The sequence below is a fragment of the Labrus mixtus genome, chromosome 9 (genome assembly GCF_963584025.1).
Source record: "Labrus mixtus chromosome 9, fLabMix1.1, whole genome shotgun sequence".
Taxonomy (NCBI): Eukaryota; Metazoa; Chordata; class Actinopteri; order Labriformes; family Labridae; genus Labrus; species Labrus mixtus.
In genome coordinates this window covers 11,944,781-11,963,912 of record NC_083620.1, presented here as the reverse complement: position 1 = coordinate 11,963,912, position 19,132 = coordinate 11,944,781, and positions in this window count along the sequence as shown.

The window sequence follows — 19,132 nt, the reverse complement described above, 5'->3', positions numbered from 1 at the left end:
AGATTTTTGTTCACCTAAAGTCAGTCTTGCAACAAGTGCACCTTTGACATGTGTATGCTCACACACCTTTATGCAACAAAGTGCCACCCACATTTCAGCACACGAATACACACACACACACACACACACACACACACACACACACACACACACACACACACACACACACACATATGAACACACATCACTTTGGGATACAGCCTTTCCATTTATCTTTATTGAGCCTTTCTCTTGGATTGAATAACTGATCTCCTTTTATTTAATGCTGTCTATGAATAGTTTTACCACCTGACACCAGTGTGCAGCTACAAATCATTCCTGATCTAATATAGCCGAAGATGTAACCACATCTGTTCTTGCACATTGAGGAGCGAGAAGACAGAATGAAAAGACAAGGGAAACAGAAGAAAAGAGACAGGGAAAGAGAGAGATTGCACACATTATCAGCTTGTTATAATCGACTCCTCTGACTTTACATGATATAGCAAATTAGTAGCTGTTTTTGGAACATTACAAACACACATTTGAGATTAAATGTATTTTGACCTTACAGTAATTCATTCTGCAATTTTCTTGATGTCTTAATTTAAGTTTTTGTTTAGAAACAAATGGAAAGATATTCTAAAATCCCAGGATGTTAGCAGCTGTTCGCCTACAGTTTCTGATAGGAAAGCATTTAAGTCTTGAAAATAATTGCATTCCTTTTCCCTTTTTTCAATTTATTACATCATAGATGGTAACATAAAAAAATACAAGGAATCACATATCATTAGAATCAGCTGTTTTCCTGGAAACATATGACTGCTAGAAAAACATGAGAAATGGTTTTGTCTGACTTTGATTCCGGGTGTGTGACATTGAGCCACAGTGTGTGGGTCGTGTGTAATATGGTGTATAGCACCATGTCTACCTCCTCGCTCTCTTTGGTGGAGTGACATTGAAACTGGCTGCTTATCCCTTGATCACCGCCAGCTTCATTTGTCTCAATTTGCTAAGACAGCTTTTGCTTTTCTCATGTCCATTTCAATTAGCTGGTTTCGCAACATTGCTTCAGCGCCTGTGTCAAAGAAACCGTGTGCGTTTGAGTGAGAGGGTGTATGTGTGTGTATGTTGTCGGGAAAAATTTGGCAGAGGAAAGGGAAGCTGTTTTAACATCCTCCTTCCCTGCCTAACACAGCAAGTACAATCCCACTTAGATAAAAAACATACACACAGGCACTAATACACACCGACATCCACAAGCAAAGGAAGGGGATCACCTGCAGGAAAAGGTTAACTAGTGGCAAAGAGGGCCAAACACTCCCACAACCGTCCACCTGCCTTTTTATCTCTCTCTCTCTCTCTCTCTTTCCAGTGATGTGCCGTCTGCTCATGTGTACAGCTGGAAATGTTTGAGACGGGGAAAGAGAGGGAAAAACGATTAACACCTTCTCTTATGTCGCCAACAGGTTGAGTCAAACTTAAACACACCATATGCTCTCTCCCCAACAACATCCTCTGGGTTTTTCACACCTCTCAAATTGTGCTTCCTTTCCCAGATAAGACGCTCTTTCAGAGGTGTTATGCAAAAGTGTGCAACTGGCTTTCCTTGCTGAACACAAGACACATTTTGTACTTGTTCAATTGTAGTTTAACACATTGTTAAGGTGCAAATCAAATAAACTGAAGGAAAGATTCAATGTATTGTTGTGATGTTTAACACAGAATGGGATTCCTCCAAAACTTGTACTTAGTAAGCATCTTTCTTTCTTTCTTATAAGGCGTCCAGTAGTATAATTTGGTTTTAATTGACCCCCCCGCCCCCCTCTCCTTTAGCAGCAGTGGAACACAAGGTTCAAAGTGCAGGGCTCACATACCTTTGGGAACTGAGGAGAGGGGCTTCCCACTAAGCAACAGGAGTTCACCAGTATTCCTGCAGGCTTTCAACCAAAGTGATTGATCTTGGTGAGCAAGCTTTCACAAAGACTCAAGGTTTAACTCTGTTACTTTATAGTCTGGAGTCATGTACGAAAACATATATATATATCTATATATATATATAGATATATATATATCTATATATATATATAGATATATATCTATATATATATATATATATATATATATACGTATGTCGAAGTGTCATTTTTTTATTCGCAGCCTTGGAGCAGCTCTCAGGCTCGCTCTGACACAGTATCTCTCTCTCTCTCTCTCTCTCTCTCTCGCTCTTTACCCCAGCACTGTTGTTTAACTCTCTGTCCCTCTCCTTTTCTCCGCTCGCCGTCGTGGGGGGGCAGTGTTCCCTTTTGTTATGTTGGTCCTCCTCCTTGATTCGCTCCCTAGATGTTACCATGGAAACTACAAGACACTACATCACCTCAAGTAGAAGTTTCTCAAAGTGTTCGTCAGTGAGTATGTGTGTGCAAATTTTTATGTGTTTGTGCTGATGCTGGATTTCAATTTTTACCCATACGGAACTGCATATTTAGAGGGGCACCCTCCTAAAACTGACGCACACACAAACCCACACACTAACACACACATACACAAAAAACCCCACACACAGAAACACCGGCACAAACCCACTCTGAGAAAGTTATCTAACAGTTATTAGTGTCAAGACTCTGAGTAACTGTTGCAGAAGCAGGGCGATTGAGATTATGGAGTGTAAGGGAGGGTATGGGACTAGCCTAGATCTGGAAATAGTTGCCATGGTAACAGAGGTGTAGAGGAGGCTTTAAGAAACTATGGCTGTTGTGTCATTATCCCATGTCAGAGGAATAGTATGTGACATAGGTATGGCTACCTCATCTGAACTTGTAAGCATAATGGTGGCTGCAGACATGCACAAATATGCACAACAAGCAAAATGAGTGCATACAACTTGTGAACAACTCTTTTACTTCAATATTTTAAAAGTTGCCTTTGAAATAATCAGTCTACACAAATTTGGGAAGATACTGTCAAAGAAAATGGATGAAAAAAAAAAGTTCATTATAGGGTTATAGGGCGAATAATTATGTGGTTTGTACTCTAAAAGAAGCTACAGTCCACACACCAAGGTTAAAATAGTTTTTTGATTTTCTTTACAAGTTTTAGTTTATTTTTTTTAAAGTTTTTTTCAATTTCAGTTCAGTTTTAATTAGTTTTTAAAGCTGGTTTGTTAGTTTAGTTTTTAATTTATGAAAATGCTTAGTTTTTTCGACAAAAAAACCAAAATTCACCCTTATTATTTAATAAGCTTAAAAGTTAATTTAGGTTTTTTGTCTTGGTATTGACAGTGGTTCAGAGAAAGAACTCAATCCACATCTTAAAAATACCCTAAAAATATAGCATACAAAAGGTAAAACGGTTTTTACTTCCGTATTCGGTAAGCACATCCAAATTTGAAGCTGACGTGTCAGACACAATAAGGATAGGTTACATGTCCCTCAGTGTATTTGTGTCAAAAATGAAAAACTAAAAGCCTCAGTTTCATCTTATCTTAGTTAGTTTTGTACACACATAATACCATTTCAGTTAGTTATCATTGTTTCTATTATAACCACTTTTTTTTAAATTTAGTTTAATTTAACAATAATGTCTTCTACTTTTAGTTTTCATTATTTAGTTAGTTTTTCGTTACCATAATAACCTTCACACACACGCGTGCACACACACTCACACATACACACTCAAACACACACAAAAAGGAAAACATTAACTGTCATCTTTGGGCCATTTCAAATTTTGTTTCAAACACAGTTACTCTAATCAAAGTTACTCCTCATTATATTTGGGCTTCTTGGAAATGGTTTAACTAATGAATGATGGATTGTCCTATAATAAGGAAGTCATATTATCAAATTGCATTATGTAACTAAGTAAATGTGTGCACATTATATGGTGCTCCACTGACTGCAAAGACAGTGTTTTGACTGTGCAGATCTCGGTTCAGATCAGAGAGGCACCACTCCTTTTTCAGTGCAATGGAGCGTGGGATTAAATGCAGACCCGGGATCAGCTTGTATGACTCATGCTGTGCTCTGGGCTCTCTTTGCACTGTGCTGGGTCAATGAGATGAAGTAGGCGATGATTACGAGAGAGAGAGAGAGAAACACACACATACACATACACACTTCTACCCGCAAAACCACAGTGCCTTTGTTCATTACTCGTTCTTTCTCTCTGAATAACCGAGAAGTAGAAGACATACATAATGACACTGACATAGCATATGTTACGTCACTCATAGCTCTGTGTGAAGAGATGCTTTGAAGCATGCTGTTCAGTTTACTGCTCACTGCCCTCTTGCCAGTTGTTTAAAGCCAGTCATTTTGAATTTGGCCTGCATGGTGTTGCCTGAGGGAAGCTGTCGAGGGTCAAATGAGCTGCATTCACTGTTGCTGATTGCATTAGTTAATTAAGGCAATCAAATGTTTTATTTAAGGCTTTGTGCCTTCCGAATGCAATCCCTTACAAAATAAACAATATGAAATACTTTAGACAGTACCTCTTATCTCTATGCTGATTTCGACTTTTACATTATTACGTCTTTTACTATTAAGTAGGTTTTTTGGAAGATTTATTTTTGGGCTTTTTATGCCTAAAGACATGACAGTGGATAGAGTCAGAAAACAGAGACAGACAGAGAGAGAGGAATGACATGAGGGTAAGGCGCCACAGGTCGGATTCGAACCAAGGCCTTCCGCTTAGGACAAGACACTAACCAATAGGCCCCGGTAAGCCCCAGCAAGTAGTGTTTTTAACAGAAAACCTCATTCTGCTGTACTTTAACAGCCAAATGTACCATGTCTTGTGACATTTTGCTGCAGAAATTGGAATAAAATATGGCTCTACATTATCCTGTTACTTTGTCTGAACCCTGCACACATCATCGGTTTCAGGCCTTAAACATAACTGTATGGATGAAGAATCTTCAATATGATTGTCTTGTTTGCTTTTTTAAGGACGTTAGCATTAGCATAAGTTACAGTCAGTTTCAGGACCAGCATAAAACTCCTAAGAGCTTGAATATGTCTAATAATGTGCATGAAAGAACATACCTTCGGTTAAGCATACATTTACTAAGATGTGAGTATAGATTGTGACAAAATGAGAAGGACATGGTTTTAGTCAACTACTGTATCCACGTTGATGTTAAATAATCCATTCAGAGATTATTCAAGATGTCACTACATGTGTGGAAATACCGTGCTAATGAGCAAACAGTTCTGAAGATGTACCATGCAGGAAAAAAAAAAGACGTTGGTCTCCCAGGTTTAAGGGGACAATTTTAATGAGTAACACTGTTTATTATGAGCTAGTTGCTCAACATAAAGCCTGGGTGACAGCAGGAAGCATGGTGTGAATTAAATCTCAGTACTTCTTTGACAAAGCCTTTTTGATCGAGTGGACTTTGTTGCCAGAAAGGTGCTTCAATGTGGGTTACTTAAGTGGACAGCAGTGCACCAGGGATCCTTAAGCTGGTTTAAAACAAGATATTCGAGCATACAAAATCAGGCAGGCAGTAATTGTTGCTTGCACTGTTGTAAGCAGGAGAAGGAACAAAAAGTAATAGAAGCAGATTTTAATGCTCAGAGGCAAAAAAAAAAAAAAAAAAGAAAAAGGGTGGGGTGAATTAAAAAAAAGGGTGGAGGAATAAAACTAACAAATGTGATTCAATATGTTGCATAAAAGCCTTGATGAATGATGAATATGTGTGTATTTTTAGGCTGGATTATTGCAGATGATATTATATTGTATGCATTATAAGACAGTCTCAGCAAGTGTTTCAAGATTTACCAGCTGGTCCAAAATGCTGCTGCATGCATACTGAAATGAAATAAGATCTCTCATATTCACTTCCCTGCATTGGTCAGCTATAAGATCCACAAAATCATATACATACTTTGGAGGGAGTATGGGAGGTCGAGCATTCAATTTTTCATGTTGTTCTCCTGTGGTACCATCCTCCACTTTAGGTCTTGGAGACATCCTCTCTTGATATACCTTATAGTTGGGGCTGACTCCTGTTTGCCTCAGACCAGCCCTTAGTTAAGGTGCTATAGGCTTATATTGCTGGCAGACCTATGCTCCTCTCTTCTCCTCCTCCTTTCCATTAATAGGCATTCATTTCCTGTATATTATTGTGACTATCTTTGCATTGTCGTCATTATAATCTGAGGAAGAGCATGTTGGCTCAAAAGTCACTTGTTAATAAAATCATTTGACGGGAGCGCCTTTGTGTGCAGATCTTTACTTCTTTATACAGTAGCTTATTATTGACATTCATGTTTTTTCTATAAAATTATTGCTATACATTTTTAGAAAGCGAATTGATAAGACATTTATGCATAACCCCCCCCCCATGATGATTATGCTTATACATTCAAAGTGAAACTAATATTACTATCATTCATACCCGCAAACATCATCATCAAAAGCCCATATGTTGTTTTTGTTTTTTTTTTGCTTTATCTATCATACACGTGTGTACACAGTAACCTTTTTTGAGAAGCTATTCCAATAGTCGGCTGCAAATTTGTGCCGTAATGCTGACTCACTCAATCTGTTTGTGAGTCTAGTCTATGATCATAATTCTATTTTAATGGAGTCATAACCTCACCAGGGAACAGCCTGACTCATAGGTTAAAAAAAAAGGGAAAAGCACGTAACCAAACATATGCTCATTTTACCTCTACTCCGTTATTTTCTCTCTTTTCTCCAACAAGGGCAAAGATGAATGTATATGTATAAATGTGTGTATGTATGTGTATGAATGTAAAGATGTAATGTGTGTCGGTTTGCATTTTTGTGTGCATGCAAGATTGTGTGGGTATGTTTATTTACAATGAATGCCTCTCTGCACAGTAAGCGTTTCCACTGCTCATAGTCTGTTTGAACAAACTTAAGCTTATATAAAGGGCAAAGCTTTTTGGCTTCCCTCTAAATGTGTGTTAGAACCTAACACTAACCTCTTGGTGCACTCTCTCTAACTGAAAACACACAACTTTACGCAGAAAACTTTCTTTAGTGTGTTGAAGGGCTGAGATGGGGAACATTTTGTCTAATTCAACAAAAATGTGTGTGTGTGTGTGTGTGTGTGTGTGTGTGTGTGTGTGTGTGTGTGTGTGTGTGTGTGTGTGTGTGTGTGCGTGTGTGTACTCATGGTTTTATCTGTTTGTGGCTGAGAGCTTAAAGGCATATCCAGCTACTGGTAAATTACCCAAAGCAATATGGTGTGGGGAGAAGGCAGCGGGAGGGGGTGGAGGGGAGGTGATGTGGGAGATGGAGAGAGGAGGGGGGGAGAGGGAAAGACAGACGAGTGATCATTTGGAACCCTAGGTCTTATCAAACATTGTTACTGCACCCCACTGCCTCTCATTTACATTTTTTACATTTCCTTTTCCCTCTGAGGCAAACTCACACACAGGCACAAGCAACACAAGCACACTGACAGAAACACATTAGGAGAGACTGGGACATGGGAACACACTATACAAGCAAAGGGAAATATTTCATGACACACACGTATGGAACCCATATGCACATAGTATAGGGCAGCATTGTTTAGTACTGTCAACTTTTAGGGTTATATTTTCTTAAAACTACTGTTTCTTCATGACATCTGATAGAGACACAAACTCAAATACAGCCATCCCCTGTAGATAATGCACCCACGTATTGGAGATAGGGTTGCTATTAATCCAAAAGGAAAGTTACAAAGGACTTTCCTAGATTTGAGACTTCCAATTGATTTGATCTCTACATTGTATCACATAAACATGCTTTGGGATGTGTGTGTGTGTGTGTGTGTGTGTGTGTGTGTGTGTGTGTGTGTGTGTGTGTGTGTGTGTGTGTGTGTATTCAAGTCAGTGAAAATCACAACTATCCTACATAAATACAGCAAGTGAAATTCATGATATTTTCTTTGCAAGGATGTGCCCACTGAAAGTCAAATTGAGGAAATGATATCCCATTGTTTATGTGTCGGAAGCGGTTGATTCGCTGCTCTCAAGCACACTGGGATACCTGGAAGTGCAGAGCAAGTTTGCTGTGCCATTTTTCTTTTGCCAGCTTTTCTTCCTTATAATGAACATTCTAAAACATAAAATAAAACTATTAAATAAATTACAATGAACAAGAAAATGTGTGCACCCTTTGGGGGTAAATTAACTCCCAAAGATGATCTGCTGCTTTTAAAGTTTCATTGCTTTCAGAGCTACTTGAGTTTGTACTTTTTCTGTGCTGCAAAATCTGGTCTCAACCTGAATTGATTGTCGTAGAAACATGATAAAGAAGAGATTTAGGCAAAAGAGATAAAGATATAGAGAACATGGTGTGCATGAGAGATACAGAAATGCTTCAAATAGAAGTGGTGATGAGAAAATGATGAATCAAATCCATTGATCTTGACATATAAGTTAAGACGTTTTCACAGACACACCCCTGAACATTTCTTGAGATTGCCAGGAGGACTGCTCCTGAAATCCTCCTGATCTGGGGTCTCATTTATAACTGTTGCGTATGCACAAAACGGGGTCTGAAACTGGCATACACCTTTTCCCACGCAAAGTTTGTGATCTATAGAAAAAAACCTGACGGTAAAATGTGCGCACCGGTAAGCAAACTGTGACCCAGGCGTACGTACGTTTTGGAGGCATGGGAAATTGGTGAAAGTGGTGAATTGAAGCCTGCAGATACATATAGATGTCTCTTCCACATTTTATTTCACTAAATATCAAAATTTAGCCTACTGACAGATCCACGTCATCATAATCATTCAAAACCGACGATTCTATTTAGGCTATAATCGCGCGTGTAGTGAGCCGTTTCCGATAAGTAACTTTCATTATGACAATATATAAACATAAAATAAAAGTCCACCACATACATATTGCATCAAACATTAGACTAACACAAAGACCATAGAGCCACCAGTTTTCATTAATATCTTTTAATATCGTGCATTTATCATCAAGTGTGGTTTGTAGTTTTAATAAAGATGCCTGCGTCAAGACGCACAGAGCGCACAGAGACACGGCGATGGCTTCCCCCCTTTTGCCTTCTTGTTACTCAGCACATCAGCTGCATGTATTTATTCTGTAAATAATTCAAGTGTGGACATTAAGTCGGGGCATCTCTGACAGGATCATTAGGCCTATATATCTTTATAATTAGTCACACAGCAGACGGAGTTTCCCATGAAAAAAAGGGGCCAACAATCAAACGTTTTTGTTCATTGATCAAACTTCTGATTACTAATATGATAGAGTGAGGCAGACTGCTGACTGACGTGAGCACTCTGATAATATGAAGAAGTCAGTGTGGGTCCCGTAAACCTGTAAACATTGCAGATATACTCGTGCGTAATGATGAACGGTGGATGTTTTGGCACATAGGACAGCATGAATGCAGCAGCGACATGGTGTCACTCTCTGATTTTTCTTCAGTTTGTGATCCTCCTTCTGCAGTAAACTACCGATATGTCCATTTTATCCTCCACTTCATTCACGAACTCCTCCGTTTCTGCTTTGCATTGACTGTTTATGGTTGATTGTGGGCGTGTAGAGGGAGGAACATGGGACTAATCTACGTGCGCACATTTCTAGGTGGATCGTGATTTATAAAGGGAACATTGCATGCAGGTGTGCGTACGAACGGTTTTATAAATCTGAATTTTTAGTATGGATTCTACGCACTTTTTTATAAATGAGACCCCTGGTCGTTTCACACTTCCACCTCGCAGTGGGAGACTATCCCTGTCGGATGGGGTTGGGGTGGCGGGGATTCTCTTGAGGTATGACGTGACGTAAAATGAACGACACCGAATATGTGGACAAAGCAACAGAGCCTGCTATACCATGCTATAATGAAATAATTTCCTTTATAGCAATGCTGTCAAGTGTATTTTGACAGAATCACAATTCGGACAAAAGAGCTGAGAACAACATACTGACGAACAGAAAACCTAAACCTACATTCTCGGAGATCGTACTGGTCACGTGCAGACGGTCATTCACAGATTATAGGGAATACCTTCACCAACCCTCAGTACCTTCACTCTACCCTCAATGTAGAGTTTCTATGGAGTTTTGTGAAAGCATAAAAGCACTATAACTGTAAGAGGGAAATATATTTCCACTGGCTCTCAAAAGGATATCTTCATCAAAGAAACCAGATCATTAAATTCAAAATTCCACCAAAAAAGAAGGAGAAACTGTTTGCAGAAAAATGCAGGAACAATCGAAAGAAACCAGAAAAAGTCTATCAAATTGAGTGGGTCACAGTCACATTGATTTTGAACCATCTTATTCGTAGTATGTCCTTTCCTGATGATGACCAGACCAGTGTCCTTATAGACCATCTGTAATGATAAAAAAAAAAATCCTCTTTAACACATTTTACCATGCGCACACATGTTGAGATTTGAAACTCTCACAGCATACTCCTGAAGAAAAAGAGCTTGCCAATTAGATAATAATAACAGATGTCTAGTCTCTTAAAATGTCCACTCTGATTTGTTATTTGTGTCTTTTAATGTCTAATAATGTATTTTTTGTATTTGTGTGTTTTGCTACTCATGTTCGTTAACTCTGTTAATTGTGCGGCTGCCTGTCTTGGCCAGGATAACTTAACAAATAAATCCATTTTCTTTCTTAAAACAAAAAAGTATTGAAATGAAATGGTGACACAGTGGTTTATGTTGCAATGCTGAAATTACAGCAACCAAAGGATACTTTGAAGAATTTAACAAGCACTTAATTTACCTTTGCTGTTTTAATTTCATATTTATCTTTCACCAATGTATACTTTTATTTCTACATTTGACGAAACCACCAAGAAAATAAATGGTTTATCCGTCAGCTGTACAGACTTATCCTGAAGAGGAGTAAATCCCAACTGGGACACTGGGGTAGAAATGGGTTCACTCTGAAAACAGTTCCAGTCAACCATTAACATTGACAGTCATGTGTGATTAAGAGTCCCCAATTGCCATATGCTGTACAGTATGTTTTTAGACTTTTGGAAGAAACCCAAGCATCAAGAGGCCACGCAGTCTCAGGAAGACTATGGTTACTTCTCTCAGAAAGGGCCTAACCAGCGGCAGTGCTTTGTTGCACTGTGCAATCTACCTTCACACCAACTGATATATGGATGGCTGCCGTTTAATTGCTGCCAACCAAACCCACCAAATGTTCCATTTTTTTGTATTGCATATCCATGAAGCTCTAACTTTCAACCCTAGTTTGTAACTCTTCCAGAGGCATTCCAGATATCTCTGAAGACAGGCACCCTCGAGGAATCTGATCTGATGCCTAAATTCCTTAAGTGTTTCATCTGAAAGGAGCAGCAGTTCTACTAAAGCGTCTCCTAGAAACCTTGTTACAGATGACAAACTCCCAAAATGTTGTTTTGTGTACCATCTGTTTGGATATTGGGGTAAAAAACAACCTCTCTTATGCAAGGCATAGATCGATAACAAGCATTGCCTTTTTTATCTGGTTCCTCAATCTTTCTTCCTTTCTTCCTTATATTCAATGTATATACAATATGATTGTTTTTGGTGGAAAAGGTTGCATTGTGTATACTTTCCAATTTCAAGGTCCAAGAAATCCAAGGAGTATACAGAATAATCTGCAAAGGGATTACTTTAACTATTATTTTAAATATATTATTATTATTATTATTATTATTATTGTGCCTTATTCCTCATGATCAGTGGTTGAGGACAGATGTTTTTAGGATTGGTTATGTAGTTTATTGCAGGGAGATGGAGATGGAGAAGGAGAAGGTGAGATGGTGTCCAGGGAACTGCAAAGGAAAGGAGAAATGGCAGGCCAGACAAGGTGAGGGTGTGAGTGTGGCAGACAGCCACGCAGGATGGTAGACGGGGAGAGTTGCGATCCTGAGGCACAGAGAGGATTTGATTAGTATCAAGGTCAAAAGATACAGAGCAAAAACTTCTTCAAATATAAAGATTCAAAGTTGACCTTAGATGTATGACCCCGAATGGGGGCATGGTTGTTTTGGCTACAGGGAAAGTGACGTTTCACTGTTCTTATCCATTGGAGTATAATCAGATTGCACCATCCACTTTCCCCCATTGATTGATTTTGTGGCACAAATGTAACGCTATGCCATGTTGAGGGAGGGTACAGGCAAATTTTGAGAGTGCGTGGAGGGAAAATGTTGAGAAAAATAGCAAAGAAGGACAGCTGAGGGAGAGATGTTATCAATGCATGCTCGTATGGATAATAGCAAGCAAAAAACTATTATTGAGCACAATTGTTCTTCAGATTCTGCTGAGAATCTCTGTTTTGTACACTCAGGAATTAGGCAATTCCATAACAAAGTCCTTCAGATTTTAATGTGTGACTGCAGATGATAATAAAGGAACCACTAGCATCAGCTATAAGAGCATGAAGGGCATATCTGATAACTGAGCAAGATTGTTAATAGTTATATTATAAAGGATGGCTATATGCCAACCAGTAGTTAGCTCTCAGTCACATTGAACTCATTTTCAATCAGGAGAGACTTAAGTAAGAGTTTTCAATGATTTATTGAACAGTTCAGGAAAATAAAAATGTGCAATGTCTTTGGTGACTAGACTCCGTCCTGATGTCTTCATGCACTCAGAGGGGAAGCGAGGCTGAAAGCAGGATAGGATACCCGCCCCTATGGAGTCTAGACTCTGATGGTGGTGGAAGAATGCAGGATGTGATGAAAAGTGGGTCTCTGAGGCTGCATCTGAACTCTGCTGAGCTGGGATGGATGGAGGTGACTGAGGCGGAGGAGGGTCGCAGCGATCGCACAGAAATGACAAACTGACTGTGGACGAGAGAGAAAATGTTTTAAAATGTGACCGCAAGGCAGAGTGGTTGAGAGAGGTAGTGGCAGAATCTGGTTGGTTTATGAAAATTAAAGATTAAACACCCACCATCAGCTGATCACCGGAGCAGGGAGATGGTGGGAGTGGTAGAGAGGGAGGTGCTAAGGTGAATGAAGAAATGTGCAAGAGAACATAACCAGTCTCCCTGCTTGAACTTACGCTGAGCTCCATTTATTGAGCTTAGTCATAGCAGTGATGATGATTAAGTGGGGTAAAGAGTTCCTGTTTAAAGAACAGACATACAACTGTTAAAAACAGTACAATTGCAATCATTAACTACAAAACTTGTGCGGTAGTATCAAATGTGAAAAGGGAGAAAGCTTCAATTTCTGCCCGTTCAGATGGAATTTGGAGAGAAAAATAACGTTTAATAGACTAGTGATGTGCTCGATGATAGATCTGTTAAAAACCTCTTTGGTGTAAATTGCTCCAAGTTTCATGAAGTTGCTTAAATCTTTCCAATCACCTATTCCAACACCAATTTTCAATTCTGCATGCCCGTTTTTGAAAACTGCTTTCTTTCTGTCCTTTCTCCTCTGCCTCTCTCCCTCTAACTGCCCCATCCTCCTCCCGTCTTCCTTCACCCCCCACCCCCCCAACTGTCTTCTCTCCTATTACCAATCCTAATGATAGCCAGTCTTCACAGAGAGGTGCTGATGGCAGTGGGCGCCTATCGTTATATTTAGATCTAATTAAAGATCATTATAATCTATCAGCACAATGGGGACCAGGCTGTGATAGAGTCGGAGGAAAGGGCATGGGAGAGGGAGGGAGGGAGTATAGAAGGAGAAAAAAGGAGAAGGATAGCAGGAAGTAAGAGAGCTTTAATGTCTCTGAGTCATTGTCGATACCCCCTATTGTTCCATAACAACCCCCTTGAATTCTCAATTATCAAAATGTGATTACAAAGCATTACAATGATTATGACCCTGGTACAGACACAAGGGTAAAAGGGAAAGGGGGGGGGGGGGGGGGGGATGAGGATAAGTATTGAATAATAAGAGGTGTGTGAGCATATGGTGATCATCGTTATTAGCATGAGGGAGGGCGAGTATGTCTGGTATTCAAATGTAATTGAATTAACCTGTGTAACGTTACTTACTGTCTTAAATCAAACACACTTCTCATCAGAAAAACAAAACTTTTATCGTTTATTTAGCTGTTCAAAGAAATGTTCAAATGATGCGTCAAGAAGCTTCACCACTTCGAATTTGCAAAGTTGATTTTTCATAGTATAGCACTAAGCTGACTGTGAAGTGACAGAGACATAGAGGCGCAGTGGCACTTGCCAAACTCTTTTCCCTATCAGGAGTAGTAGTGCTGTTGACATGGAATTGATTTAAAAGGATGGGTACAAATTTCTCTGGCCATGTCTCATATTACTCTTCCTTATCTCTTGCCAATAGCTTCATGCAATTACTGCAGCTGTTGCCAACTCCATTTCTCTTTGAACCTCAAACTGAAAGTATTATTACTTTGTTTAAAACTTTAGGCCATAAAATATGATTGCCAAAAATGTTCTTTTAATTGGAAATCAAAGAACTTAATACATTCAGTAAACCTGTGGCAATCCCAATTTGGCATCCAACAAGAGGACAGGTTATTACCTTGTTCTAATATTCCAATGACAAGTAGAAGTTGTACTAATGTTGATCCCTGTAGCAACGGCTATGATGCTGATCGTAGAAACTAGGTGTATTTTTTAATAACCAGTGTGCATGCACTTTCATACATGAAGACACAAACAAACTAAGTAGGGAATTAATCTCAAATTAACCAGGAGAGGTGGTAATTGTTTTTTTTAAATTTTATTTCAGACGCTAATATCAAGACAATTTTAGTCAATGTTTCAAAAGGGGGAGCAACATCCTTTTTAAATTTCATGTCTACCAATCACAGTATATGACGACCCTCAGAGGAAGAATGTGCGGCTTTTTGATCCAGTAGATGTCGCCTTTGAGCACCAGCATTGAACCAAAACAAACTGCTGTTTGGCGACACCTCTGCTATTCTGATGCCTCCGCTCCAGCACCCCTCCAACCCCTCTCCCCTCAAGATTGTACAAAGAAGTTATGAATTAAAACGCACCATATTTAAGCACCATTAAGCGCAAGCAGCGGACAAATTTGTCCTTAGCTCGAGCTGCAATTCCCTGTGGCCTGCACTGTTGTGTTAGCAGGCTAATGCTAGCACACTTTGGTTAACTTGTAGCTTCATATTGCACATAAATTGACACGGAATGAACAATATATAAAGACACTTGTGACATCCAAATAAGCAGTGAGTAGGCTGTGTTATTCTTCTTTTTTCTAGTCCTTGACTAAAACAGCTTTATACACAAGGCCGTCCCGTCCATGTAAACATGATGTAAACACAACCCGACAACAATACTGCTGACGGGACTCATGCATCTCTCTCATTCTAGACAGTCATGACTCAGAGAGACATTTACAGAGAATATACTTAATTTTTGCATTATTTCTGCATAGAAATACTGCACATTCTTCCTTTAACACACACACAACACACACACGCAAACACACACATTAAGAGAGTCACAGCTCTGAACTGTCTTTCTGTTCGCAGACGTCTAACAAATTCTGACTGATTTAAGAAATGTAGTGACTGGAAATTAATTTGTCATGCCAATTCCTTGTTCCCCTGTTACCATTGAAAAATACAAATGTTTGTCAGTCCTTCATGCTTAAAATATGATTGCTTGTCTGTATACGTTGTGAGTAGTTTCAAAAGTTCTGCTGTAGCTGTTTAATTATGTGGAAACATTCTTCTTATGTTTGCATTGTGGCAACAAATTTCCAATTTCTTTAGATTTAGTCACGGCTCACAAGTTTTAACTTACATCCTTGCTCGACCATCTTTTCTGTCAATGATTTGCCTCTTTCTGTTTCTGGACTGTTTCTGTCAATGTTTGTGGTTTGTGTGTAAGTGTATTCTGTGTAGGTAATGCCTAATTCGCTCTCCTTTTTGTATGCCTTTTTGTGTGTGTGTGTGTGTGTGTGTGTGTGTGTGTGTGTGTTTGTGCTGCTCTTGTTGTTGCAGCTGTTATCATCACCCCGAGGCTGAATGAATAAAACAAGGCCAAGAGAACGAGTGGATAAGAAGAAGGGGTTACAACACTGAAATATAGACGGCCGATGCTGATACAAAATGTGTATACACCGGTGCACTACTTTTGTTTTATCTGTCAGCATTTAAAAACAGCTCCCCGTGTTTCAGAGGCAAACCGTCTGAAGTGCATGTGCTTAGAAGGAAGGGAAGTCAGATATGACAACAACATGGTATAAGCATTTCATTAAGGGGGGACTGAGAGGTTAAAGGTCATATGTATCATGGACATGGGTGGAATGCAGGGGAGTAATTAATGTGGGTGGGGGGGGTCAACTTTCAACCTTCAAATTCCCCCAAAAAATTTGCCGCCAGGTAAAAATGTAGAAAACACTTGAAATTGCAGTCAAAAAATAAAAAACATTAAGTACATTAATTCACAAGTACATCAAATGCCAACAGGATGCTAAAAATATGTAAAACCATCATTAGAACCCAAATTAAAACCATCATCAGTCATCATTAGAATTCAGTAGTTTGATCGCCTGTTTCATAAAGTAACTTTTCATCCTGTTGGACGGCCTTTGGTAGTCTGTATGTGCTGCCAGAGGGCAGTATAGCTCAAACTCACTGAGCAGAGGATGTTGAGGACACTGTAGGATGTCTCAAGCCTTACACCGTGTCCTAACAGCACGCGAGCGTTATATGTCGCGTTCTGTCGCGCAGCAACAGACGCTCGCTGTCCACACTGCATGCTAATTATTGAATTCTATGCTCTGTAAATTTCAGTATCCCCCTTGCAGAGAGAATAACATCTAGTGCTTTTGTACCGAAGGTGGACAAACGGATGTGTTGTGCTTTGTATTAACGAGCAGCTGACTCAAATCATAACACAGAGGCTCGTTGGTAAACGGCTCGCAGTGAGCCGAAAAAAAGTTTGTCTTCCGGTGTTGACACAAGTCAAAGCTCAACATTTCAATCACGGATGTGGATATTATCGATGCACCGTTATCTCCCCTTTGTAAGATGAGCTACCAAGCTCTGTTGAGTGAGAAAAGCGAGTGTCAGTGCCTTGTAGAGTCCCCTTCTTCCTCGTTCCCTGTCTGTTGACGCGAGCAACAGAGATGAAAATAGAAACGGGGCGTCGGAGTAAAAACGCCGCACCGCATCGCGCTGCGTCGCTCGTGGGCAGTTTGGACACTCCAATAGGAAACAATAGAATTAGGCTGATTTTGACGCTTGCGCCGCGTGCTGTTAGGACACGGTGTTAGCTGTTGCGCTCAACTAAAGATGAATGGATCTGGTACATCAACACCAATTACCTAACAGGCAACTTTCATGATCTATTGCACCCTGTTCATGTCTCCTTTTGAGAGATTACCAAAACAGGAGATGAAGTCAAAAGTAAGGATGGACTCAACAATGTAAAAAAAACATAATCAGTTTACTGCACACCAAACCAGTTGAGCTTTTCAGTGACAGTGGGGCGGCATTAGCTCAGTCCGTAGGGACTTGGGTTGGAAACTGGAGGGTCGCCGGCTCAAGTCCCAATGCAGACAGTAGTATGGAAGTTGTTCTGGTAGCTGGTGCAGAGTACCGCTGAGGTGCCCTTGAGCAAGGCACTGAACTCCCAACCACCTTGGTGCTCTCCCCATGTGTAGCAACCCCACTCTGACATCTCGCCACGTATCTATGTCCACAGGTCCTGTTTGTGCATGTGTGTGGTTTGGGCCTATGTGTGTGAGAAGCATGTCTCTAAATAACAGAGTGTAAAACCAGACTTTCCCTCAGGGATTAATATAGTATAGAAAATACTAAAAAAAATTAAAGAAAGTGAAGGTTGTTTTTTCATAAACTGCTTCTGTTATCACTAACAATACCCAGGCACTTGTAACACTGGACTTTTTCAACACTCTGTCCCTTGATTTCAATTTCCGAATTGGTGGATATGACGTCTTTCTAAAATCCTTGCAGAAGTCCTTGGTTTTATTGGCTTTTAAAAAGGAGTTATCACACTACTCATTAAAGACATCCAACACTGGTCCACACGCTTTGTTCACCCCCTGTAACAGAATCACTATGACTGGGAAATCTGCAAATCAGGGAATTTGCATAGCTTTTTTAGGCTGTTTCTAAAGTTCATTACAACGAAACATAATGTAATGTTCCTGAACGCACCATAAATCAAGCAACAGCTTTTACAGCTAATGACACACTGGATCACCATCTCCAAAATAGTGTTCTCAGTGTTTTCATGTTGCAGTTGCAGGTAAGCTGTAAGCTATGCAGAATGTCATTTATATTTTAGAATCAAATTACTCTTCTAGCAGCTTGATTTGTTTTTGTGGGGGGGGGGGGGGGGGGGGGGGGGGGGGGGTTGGGGGTGCTCTGGTTCAGAGTCTGGTCTGTTTGGTTTTGTTCAGAATGGAAGACACAGATTGGGGAGAAAGTGGATAAAAGTTGTCAGAAGTATCATCACATCCCCCATTTACATGTATGCAGAAAATGTTCCGACTGACTTATGAGACTCTGAATCCACAAAATAAATTCACTTTGTTACTCTAATGTTGCCAAGAATAAATCATTTTACATGCCATTACAGTGACTAGTTACACTTTCTATTTCTTTGGGCATATTTTCACTTCAATGTACTTTTGTTTACTGCTATGTTTTGAATATTGTATGGCTGTTGAGGATGTGAGAAATAAAAGTAGAAATACCTTTCACTTCCACACAAGTAAAACTATTGTTAGGATTTCCATGCCTTTTTTTTTTTTTTTTTTTCAAGCTTGACTTGGAATTTTAACTGCTGCCAATTTGGTTAATGAAAGGCAGTGGGAATTATTCTTCGTACAATGGGAGACGAAAAACAATACCTGTCAGTAAGTCCCCCTCCGTTTTCAGCTCCCCGTACCTCTCATGAATACTTCAACAAGCCACAGACCCTCTCACATCATTCATCCTCTGTTTCCTCCCTTTCTCCCTCCATTGTTTCATCCATCTCTACTTCAAGGGATAGGGGCATGATGTTGCGCTTTTTGTTTCACACACTAGGAGTTTATGTTCCAGACTTCTGTCTTCTTTTCTCCCCACTCTGGATTTAGCCTTGTCTGTGCGCCTCGTCCTCTTCTATGCCGTCTGTGGTTAAAGACGCTGCGGGGCTGTCAAACACTCTTGCAGAATGACAGTGCAAGATAAAAGGCAATAAAA